At 33.1% G+C, this 11,142-nt stretch overlaps 1 pseudogene; it reads left to right on the forward strand.

Annotated features, from left to right (window-relative positions):
• Positions 1 to 6,495, forward strand: part of LOC144288461 (elongation factor 1-alpha 1-like) — a 100,639-nt pseudogene extending 94,144 nt beyond the window's left edge.
• Positions 6,496 to 11,142: the final 4,647 nt, after the last annotated feature.

Here is an 11,142-nt window from a genome sequence, read left to right on the forward strand (position 1 = left end):
CTTTAGTATTTTGACTAAAACTCTCAATTATTCTTTAATTCCCTCAGCATCCGTGTGAGTGTATTTTACGACATGTTACTTAGTGTTCAAGTTTTAAAAGTTCTTTGCAAGGACAAGTTCTTCGTATGGTTATAAGAATCCAGACATAATTGTATAAATAGAGATAGACTCTTGGACAGGAAATGTGGCCTGGGGTAAAGGCACAGGGCTACTACCTAAGTCCCAGGGAGGACCCTTGCTTCTTCTCCTTCTCATTCTGATCTATCGCAAGTGTAGACTTTACTCAAGAGGGAATCAGAGGGCGAAAAAGTTGAGTTGAAACAAACACCAAGGAGATCAGATTCTTGATATTCAGAATGAAGTGCAGAAATGTAGAGAGCTTATAAGGAATATCCAACACATCTCCTAATTAATATGTAAAAGTCTTCCTACTTTCAAGTCTAAAAAGTATCTGCACAGGTGAGAATGCTAGAGCATATTGGCCTAACCTTGGAAGTGCTTTGTGGTAGGATTTAGGCACTCTGCATTTCAGGATGTTTGGGAGCTAATAAACATAATTTCAGTTTCATCAGATTTTCTCTATTCTATCTTGATAATGGACTCTATCACCTTGTCTAGACCACACTGTACACAGCGATGAGAGACAAAGGGATTAGTTGGGGGTCCCATACACTAGGTTGTTCTGTTGTACCAGCATCAACAACCAAACTTTTGTTACCTCCTCATTTTCCATGTTCTAAATACAGAATAGGTTTTATTAAAATATCTTTCCCTCATGTAACAGATAGATTTAATATTCTCACCCATTCAGCTCCATACTCGCACACCACCTGTACATTTTTCCTATGGTTGTATTATGTCAAGAAATCCAATCCCATGACCAGTGCAAAAAATACAAGCTTAGAGTCACAAAATTAACTAGAAGAGGCATATTCATAGACATGTGTGTGTTTTCCCATACTTCTCAGATATTTAAGCCTTGGTGAGTCTCTAAGAATGTAGCCAGATTTCCCCCATTATTTCATTTTATGAAGATTTTTTTTAACTAAACAAAATTATTTCTGTACTAGAAAATGAGATACTTAAGGTTTGAGTGGTGTATTGACATTACCACTTTAACTCAGTGGATTTAGAAAACATGGCTTATTATGGAATTAAGTAAAATTATAAACATAAATTTCTTATATGAACCCAAGAAAAAATGAAATGCACTAGAAGGATTGAATATAAATATTTTTAAATTAAAAATATATTTAATTTATATGCAAACACACTTTTAAATTATCTTAAAGATTATCAACTATATAGAATAATAAATATTTAAAAATATAAACACTTAAAAATAGTATGGATTTATGAGATTTATAATATATGTAGATTGAAAGAGAGGAAAACAAAAACATAAATTGCATGTGGGGGAATAAATGTAATTTTATTCTTTGCTATAAGGTTCTTATAGTTTGATATAATATGTGAAAAGATTATGGTAAATTATAAAGTGTATTTTATTCTCTAGAGAAAACACTAAAAATGACCAGAAAAGGTATGTCTAGAAAGCCAATGAAGAAGAAAATGAAATAATAAAAATTCAAGAGGAATATAAAAAGTTCAAAAGTGAGAAAAGTATATAGCAAATACTTTGACGGTAGAATTAAATCTTACCATAACATTATTTATGAAATATAATGTGCTAAATTTTATAATTAAAGTACAGAAGTGGTCTATCTGTGTAATAAAGCATACATGATGTGTCTGCAAGTGATACATTTTTAATTAAAAAATGAATATAACAGTCTGGAAAATATATATAATATGCAAATAGTAAGCATGATATAGCAAGTAAGTACTTTCATATTAAACAAGGTAGATTCCAGTGTAAGAACTCTTACAGAGATAAAGTGGGACATTTTACAATTCATCAAGAAAACATACTAATCATAAATGCATATGCACTTAATAAATAGTGTCAAGTTATATAAAACAAAACTAATAGAACTGAAAAGAGTAATAGGAAAATCCATGTAGATTTTAACACTTGTCAATAACTAATAGAAAAGGAAGAAAAAAAATATGAGTAAATAAGATTTTAATAATACTGTGAACCAACTTACTTCACATAAAGAATACTATACTCCAAAACAGTAGTATTCAAACCTTTATATGTATCCATGAAATATCTATACCAATAGATGTTCTATTGAGTCATAAAATGAGTCTCAATAAATTTCAAAAGATCAAAACCATGATCAGAGTATGATCTCTGAGCCCAACGGTATTAGGTTGGGAAATAGCTATTCTCAATATATTTTGTAATCATGCAACTCACTTATAAATATAATATGATTTATGTTTATAATACTAAGAAAAATCAGAAAGTATTGTAATATAAATTAAATAAAGTTAGCATGCAAAATTTGTGGAATTTATTTAATGATAGCCTAGCCTCAAATGTCTATTTTAGAAAAAAGTAAAAAATAAAAGTGTAAAATCAGCGATCTTAACTTCCATATTAAAAAAACATAAAAGAAGAGCAATTAAACCAAAAGTAAATAGAAAAAAGGAAACAATTAGGGTAATAATGAAAAACATGAAATAAATAAAACCAACCAAACTATAAAGAAAGCCACTGAAGCCAAAACACATTATTTGAAAATAGAAGTAAAACTGATGAACTCCCCTTAATACAGATCAAGAAAAAAAGGACTGAAAATCACAAATTACCAATATTAAAAATGAAAGAAGATGTATCACAAGAGATACTGCAGATATTCAGGAAATAAAAAGGAAATGTTGGGAACTAATTTATGCCAGTAAATTTGGAAACTTCGTTAAAATAGTAAAATCCTGAAAAAAAATCAGAAACAACATAGATGGAATAAGGAATTTAAATAAACTCCTATCAATACAATTAAGTTTAAACAACAAAAAAATTCCCTAAAATACAACTCTAGACCTTATTAACTTTAGGAGTCCAATCAAATATTTAAGAAGTAAACAGTAACAATCCTATATAAATTCCTTCAGAAAATATTAGAAAAGAAAACAAACCTAGACTTAATTTCAGATGTCAGCAGAACCATGGCTCCAAACACATTTACCAGAAAGACAATTACTGAATAATACATTTGATGAATACAGACACATATTCTTAATAAAGTTTTAGAAGTAAAGTGTACCAATTTATAAGATGGAAAACAACTCATGCCAGTGAGTTTCATTGTAGGAATGCAAGGTTGGGTAGTATCTGAAAAGCAATCGATGTAAATAACCATACTAAATAAATAGAGAAGAAGCATCATAGAATTTTCTCAATAGCTGTAGAAAGAATGCACTTCCCAAAACTGAACGCTATCCATGATAAAAAATAACAAACAAAATACAAAACAAAAACAAAAACGTCCCCATGCAAACTAGGATCAGAAGGAAATGTTCTCATTCATTTGGGGAATATAAATAATAGTGAAAGGGAATATAAGGGAAGGGGGAAGAAATGTGTGGGAAATATCAGAAAGGGAGACAGAACGTAAAGACTGCTAACTCTGGGAAACGAACTAGGGGTGGTAGAAGGGGAGGAGGGCGGGGGGTGGGAGTGAATGGGTGACGGGCACTGGGGGTTATTCTGTATGTTAGTAAATTGAACACCAATAAAAAATAAATTAAAAAAAAAAGAAATGTTCTCAAACTGATAAAGGATATCAATGAAACAGTCACTTGTGCCTTTTCAAGCAGGGCTCACATATGTAGAATGTTCTTCTTTATAAATACCTTTTCCCTCTAATTAAAAGTTTAAATCCACATTAATTAATTTCTCGTGTTTTAGTTTAGATTTCAAGACATTGACCACGATTTTTAGATGCTAATTATATTTAGCATCAACATTACATTGAGTATGTATGGGGTTCTGTATCCACAATGTGTTGGGCAACTTTGCAGATAATAGCTTTGAAAATATAAGAAATTAAAATCTACTAGCAATAAATGTTGCTCCTTTGGGATTCTTGTTCCAGGGAAAGTCTAGTCATAGTTATTTATTTTATTTGTACAAACATTAAATCAAAAATCCTATAAAATTAAGTTCTATGTTCAGTAAACCAAAATTCCTCCTTGGTACATTTCAAAACACATTTCCCAATGTGTTATCTTCTCTAGGAGCCATTCAACTGAAGTGATTAAACACACCACCACTATTACCACTAGCGTCATTTTTTTGTGCTCCAGTGCACTGTAGGTTCATTATAAAGCAATTTCTACACTTCTAAGATGGATTTATTTTTGGTAGTGTTTTATCTTCTCTAAATACTCATATGGGAATCATGTAGTTACCATTATTGTAAGATTCTCATTCAATTATGTGGTTTGCCACAGGTTTATTAAATTAATATCTATAGGTAACCTGAATGATGTTTCAGTGAATCAGAAAGTTTCAGAAAAAGAGTTCTAACCCTTCATATTTTTGTTGGTCAAAAAATCCAATGGCTTGGTCAGTATTACACACACTTGCTATAATAGCTAAAGGCAAAATGTTTCCAATTAACTTACTGTGGAGGCACCTAGCTCTTATGAATTATTCTTATGAATTAAATTCCCAAAGATTTTAGGGTACTCAGCCTGAGATCTTTACATTTCTGCATTTTGGCTTTGGTGCTAAGTTTGAAAGAAAGAAAAGCATATGTCATTTCCAGGCTCATGAATCATTCTATTTTTCCTATTTGCCTTATTTGACTATTTTTAATATCAAAGCCATTCATCATTGTTAACAGTAAGCTTTTACAAATATTAGGGGATTTTTGTTTTGTTTTGTTTTTTGTACAAATACTAGTTTTTTAATAGGCTTTTGAATTGTGAGAAATAAACAATATTAATTCTTTGTAATTCAATTTCAGCCATCATTGTCATAATAAATAATTTTATACTCATCTATCAAATCTGGGCTGAAAAAAAAACCAAAATAGTTCAATGCAACTCATAGATTGAAAAGTGAGACCACGCTTGTATTTATTTGTTCATGGACAGTTTCATTTCCCTCAGTAGCAGTTTTCATCAAAGAAATAGGAATAGATTAATTGTTCCAAAGATGAAGTGCAACACCTTTTTCACAACGGGTTTACTGCCAGAACACAGGTGTTGTGAAAACCACCACTAAACCTAAACCAAAATGAGAAAGGAAAAGACTCACATCAACATTGTGGTCATTGGACACGTAGATTCGGGCAAGTCAACCACTCCTGGCCATCCGATCTACAAATGTGGTGGGATTGACCAAAGAACTATCAAAATAGTTGAGAAGGAGGCTGCTGAGATGGGAATGGGCTCCTTCAAGTATGCCTGGGTCTTGGATAAACTGAAAACTGAACATGAACATGGTGTCACCATTGATATGTCCCTGTGGAATTCTGAGACCAGCCAAGTATTATGTGACCATGACTGATGCCCCAGGACACAGAGACTTTATCAAAAACATGGTTACAGGCACATCTCAGGCTGACTGTGCTGTCCTGAGTTAGTGTTGGTGAATTTGGAGCAGGTTATCTCCAAGAATGGGCCGACCCGTGAGCATGCCCTTCTGGCTTACACACTGGGTGTAAAACAACTAACTGTTGGTGTTAACAAAATGGATGAGCCATTGAGCCACCTTGCAGCCAAGAGAGATACAAGGAAATCGTTAAGGAAGTCAGAGCCTACATTAAGAAAATTGGCTACAACCCTGACACAGTAGCATTTGTGCCAATTTCTGGTTGGAATGGTGACAACATGCTGGAGCCAAGTGCTATCACACCTTGGTGCAAGGGATGGAAAGTCCCCATAAAGATGGGAGTGCCCATGGAACCACACTGCTTGAAGCTCTGGATAGCATCCTGCCACCAACTCATTCAACTGACAGGCCCTTGCGTCTGCCCCTCCAGGACGTCTACAAAATTGGTGGTATTGGTAGCATCCCTGTGGGCCAAGTGGAGACTGATGTTCATAAGCCTGGCATGGTGGTCACCTTTGTTCCAGTCAATGTTATAACTGAAGTAAAGTCTGGTGAAATGCACCATTAAGCTTTGAGTGAGGCTCTTCCTGGGGACAATGTGGGCTTCAATGTCAAGGACATATCTGTCAAAGATGTTCGTGGTGGCAGTGTGGCTGGTGACAGCAAAAATGACCCACCCATGGAAGCAGCTGGCTTCATGGCTCAGGTGATTATCCTGAACCATCCAGGCCAAATCAGTGCTGGATATGCACCTGGGGATTGTCACACGGCTCACAGTGCTTGCAAGTTTGCTGAGCTGAAGGAGAAGACAGATCGTCGTTCTGGAAAAAAAGCTGGAAGATGGTCCCTGGCAAACCATGTGTGTTGAGAGCTTCTCCGACTGACTATCCTCCTCTGGGTCATTTTGCTGTTCGTGACATGAGACAGATGGTTGCTGTGGGTGTCATCAAATAAATGGGCAAGAGGCAGCTGGAAATGGCAAAGTCACCATGTCTGCCCAGAAATCTCAGAAGGCTAAATGAATATTATCCCCAATACCTGCCACCCCAGTCTTAATCATTGGTGGAAGCAGGTCTCAGATGTGTTTGTGTCAACTGGCCATTTAAGTTTAATAATAAGACTGGCTAATGATAACAATGCATCATAAAACCTTCAGAAGGAAAGAAGAGTGTTCTGTGGACCATTGTGTGTGTGTGTGTGTGTGTGTTTGTGTGATTGTGTGGCAGTTTTAAGTTATTAGTTTTTAAAATCAGTACTTTTTAATGGAAACTACCAAAAATCTGTCACAGAATTTTGAGACCCATTAAAACAAAAATTTAATGAGAAAAAAAAGATGGAGTGCAACACCCATAAAGCAGATATAAAGTTCAAAGAAGATATGAACAAAAGAGTTCGAAAGAAAAATAAAACCCTGAAAGAATCACAATAAATAGTACGTGGAATGGCTCTTGATTACTTCCTAATGGAAATACTCCATCAGCGTTACCTAAATTCCATCTGCATTGCTGCATGCTATCTTGATGAATTGCAGATCTATAAAAAATTTGAAAAATAATTTTCACCTTTACAGAGAATATACAGATCCACTGCTAGGCTTTAAGCTTATATTATTCTTGTTATATATGTATAGATCCAATGTAATTCATATAGTAAATGAAGAGGGGAAAAGAACACTTCAGCTTCGCACCCATTATTGGAGAAGAAACCAATACTGCGTAATGAAAATCAAGCTTTTCTTCTTTTTGTCCCCAGTTTTCAGCTTTAAATTAAGTCATTTTAAAAGCAGCACATGTCTTACTTGAACTACAAAAAGGTGAAACGAAATTTTTGGTAACTGAATTTTTATTTTCCTTTTAATTTCTGGTTCACACATAAATTCATTTATCTCTTTACATTGTTATTATTTTTTAATATGTGGATATGAGAGGCTGAGATATCTTTGGGTGCTTAGATTTTTTAAAGCCATAAAATAATGTCCAAAAAGAATGACAAAATTGAAGTTAAACATTATTTAAAAAGTCACAAGTTATATATATACATATATACACACATATACATATGAATGTTTATGAATATAATATATAAATATATGTGAATATATAAATATTCATATATAAAGCTAAAGTTTTAGTTTTCTGAAAAACAATTATCTTTTTTTCTTTTTGAGAATTACTATCTAAGTATTTTTAATCAATACAGACTTAGCATTGTATTCAGGTTTACTGAAAGAGGAAGAGGTAACTGAACTGGAACATTCTAACATAGGTAATCAGCAAAAAATAATTTAAAATAAACTAAGAGTTATTCTTTTTACCTCAGTATTATCTGTGTCTTAAGCACTATGGTTATTGAAATAAAAATTAATGATATTAATGTGAGTCACCTTTATCAGATTAATTGATGTTTAGTAAGGAAAATGGGCATAGTTAGCTCTTCTGGAATGAAACAATCACACTGCTTATGTCAACCAGTTATTAAGAAGTTAGAAATAGTCAAAATACGTTATTCCCGACTGGTTATATCTTTAGTGTCTGGTGGGTATATTTAAAAAAACAATTATTTTCAAATAAAATCTGAGAGGCAGAAAATTACTTTGTTTAAATATCCTTTCTATACCTAATACTGAGGTATGAATCTAATAAAGAATATACAGGATAGAGATAAGAAAATCTATAAAATACTGACAAAAAAATAAGAGAACAAAATAATTTGAGACATATCATATTTATGAATCACATGACTCAATATTGGTAAGATGTTAATTCTTCTCAATTTGATGTATAGATCCAATGCAGTAGCAATCAAAATCTCAGCACATTATTTTGTAGATATAAATAAACTGATTTTAAAATTTATATGGAAAGGGAAAGGATTTGGAATAATCAACACAACACTGAGGAAAAAGAACAAGGTTGCAAGATTCATGGTATTATAAGATCTAATACAGAGCTTCAATAATCAATATACCATCTCGTTGTGGAAATAATAGACATCTAGATAAATGGAATAGAATGGAGAACCCAACAATATCACCCCAAAGACATAGTCAACTGATTTTGACAGAGGCAAAAGGAAATTGAAGAGAAAAAAAGTCTTCAATAAATTATGATGAAACACTTGGACATCCATATGCAAAAATAAAAAAATAACATGCTATGTCTTATGTAAAAATTCTCAATATGGACCATATAGTTAAATATAAGATGAAAGCTTTAAAACTTTTAAAAGAAAACTTAGGTGAAAGTTTACAGAACCTTAGATTTGGAGATGAGTTTTTAGATTCAATAACAAAATCACAATTCACGAATAAAAAAACTGAGAAGTTGGACTTTATTAAAATTCAAATCATTTGCTCCATGAAAAACCCATTTTTAAGAGAATGAAAAGGCAAATAACAACTTGGAAAAATATTTGGAAATCACGTACTGAACAGGTATCCAAATATATAATGGAACCTTGAAACTCAAAGCCATAAATTACATAACATAGAATAACATAACATAACATAACATAAAACATACCAGGCTTGCATAGACACCATAGGAAAGATATACATGTGGCTAATAAGCATACGAAAATATGTGCAACATCATTTGGCTTTAGGGAACTGTGGAGTCAAATAACTTCTTATTAATAGACACTGATTAGAATGGCTAAAATATAAAAATAAATCTTATAATATCCATTACTAGTGTGAAACAACAGGAAAACATACCTAATACTATGGGATACAGAAAGTATGATCTTCCTATTTACCCAAGTGATTTTAAAACATATACCCCCATGAAAGACCGATGCTTGAATGTTTACAGTACCTGTATTTGTTAATTACCAAAAACTCCAAGCAATTAAAATGGCTTCTTAGTTTCCATAGGTGGATGGACAAATAAACTGTGGGACATCATACAACACAATATTATAGCAATAAAAATGAACTGGCACTAGATTTGTAATAATTTCTCAATGTATACAAATGTTGAATCATTACATTGTACACATGAAACTATTATAATTGTTTGTCAATTACACCTCAGCAAAAAAACCCAAAAGTTTGAAGAAATCAGCTATTAGAGTGTTTTACAGGTTATTGGTAAGAGATTAATTTTTTTTTCTAAAAAAAAGAATTAGCTATCAAGCCACACAAAATTATTATGCTTAAATCTTAGTTGGGGTTGAAAAGGAAGCCTGTCTGAAAAGGCTACTTGCTATATAATTCCATTTATATGAGTTTCTAGAAAAGGCAAAACTAAAGACTCTGTCAATAGATTAGTGATTTCCAGGGGTATGAGATGTGCAAGTTGAATAAATGAAGCACAATTTGTTTATTTTTTTGGATGGTAAAACTCTTTTGTATGATATTGCAATAATGGATCTTACACATTTATCAGACTGCATAGGACTTTATAGCACACAGACTTGAATTATAGTGTATGCAAATTTTTAAAAGTCATCTAGGAGATAGGGGGATCCCAGTATGGAATGCAGACTGTGACAAATGAATCTAGCTGTACTACAAAATTTTCGTAAACTCATCTGAGAGTATAGTCTGAAAAGGTGATAGTCTAAGTAACTTCGGAAATGAGTGGAGAGCATAAAAGATGACCCTGGAGAAATCCAGTAAATTTTACTCCCCCAAGTAAAGAGGAGCTGAAAAACAAAAGCAACATTATGAAGTTATGTTGAGAAACATGGGAACCTACCAAAAGAGCCCCTAATAGCCAAAGCTGGAACAATAAAATTGAATAAAAATAGCTAAATAATGCTGAATTATAACACAAAGGATAAAATAAATGTCAGTGAACCCATATTGAGAGAAATAAATGATTGAATAAGTAAGTGAATGAGGGAGAGAAACAACTATCTTTGCAGAAATATTCCAAATGATTTCTGTAGATCATAAATCTCCTCCTTGAAGGAGATGGAGCAGAATTCCTATTCTCCATGTGTGACCTGCCCCTAGTGACTTCTTTCCAAAGAGTACCATATGGAGGAATCATCTTAACAGTGGGAAAAACCTGCTGAACACCACCTCAGCTTGGCGGTCAAGTTTAAGATCAACAGCGCTACTTGGATAGCATGTGTACTTGACCCCATGTGATGAGAATGGAGCCTTCCCTCTGTGGTCTTCCTTCCTTCCAAAGCCCATAACGTCAGTCTGATCATGAAGTAAACATCAGAAGAACCCCAACTGAGGAATAGTCCACAAAATATCCAACCCATACTCCTCAAGACTAGAAAGGCCATCGAAGTCAAAGAACATCTAAGAAATACAATCTAGAGGAATCTATAGAGACTTGATGACCAAATTTAATGTGTTATCCTAGATAGGATCTTGGAAGAGAAAAAAGATATTGGGTAAAAACCAGGGAAATATGGATAAAGTATGGACTTTAATTAATAATCTACTGGTATCGGTTGATTGTTGTGGCAAATATACAACACTAATGTAGGAAGTGGTTAATTGAACAAGGAGACCATTAAATGGAGGTGGCTCATGTAAACAAGTCACAGTCCAAGCCCAGAAAGACCTTAAGGTTCAAAATTGAAACCTAAGGAGAACCAATCACAAATAGTCAACTTGGCTTTAAGTGATAGCCAATCAGGAATTTCCTTATTTGCTTTTGCCTTTCCTCTATAAAAGTCTCTCCCTAGCTCGTGTCTGTAGAATT

Source organism: Canis aureus, chromosome 18 (assembly GCF_053574225.1).
Source record: "Canis aureus isolate CA01 chromosome 18, VMU_Caureus_v.1.0, whole genome shotgun sequence".
Classification (NCBI taxonomy): Eukaryota; Metazoa; Chordata; class Mammalia; order Carnivora; family Canidae; genus Canis; species Canis aureus.